Source organism: Buceros rhinoceros, unplaced genomic scaffold (genome assembly GCF_000710305.1).
Source record: "Buceros rhinoceros silvestris isolate BGI_N320 unplaced genomic scaffold, ASM71030v1 scaffold36946, whole genome shotgun sequence".
Lineage (NCBI taxonomy): Eukaryota > Metazoa > Chordata > Aves > Bucerotiformes > Bucerotidae > Buceros > Buceros rhinoceros.
Window position 1 is genome coordinate 1 of NW_010419973.1, and position 233 is coordinate 233.

The following is a 233-nucleotide window of genomic DNA, read 5'->3' on the forward strand; positions in this document are numbered from 1 at the left end:
CGGCCGGCTCTGCCGGGGCGGGGAGTTGGCGTCACCATAACAAAATGCGCGACTGGGCCGAAAAGGTACCGAGTTACCAGAACGTCTGGCTCTTCTTCCCCAACCGCTTCCGAGAGCAGCGCCGAGCACAGTTGCCTCGCTCCGGAAGGCAAACTGGGCAAGACTGCCATCAAACCAGTCACGGCAGGGCCCGAACCGAGCCACCTGACGGGGGACAACGTTTCCATTTCATC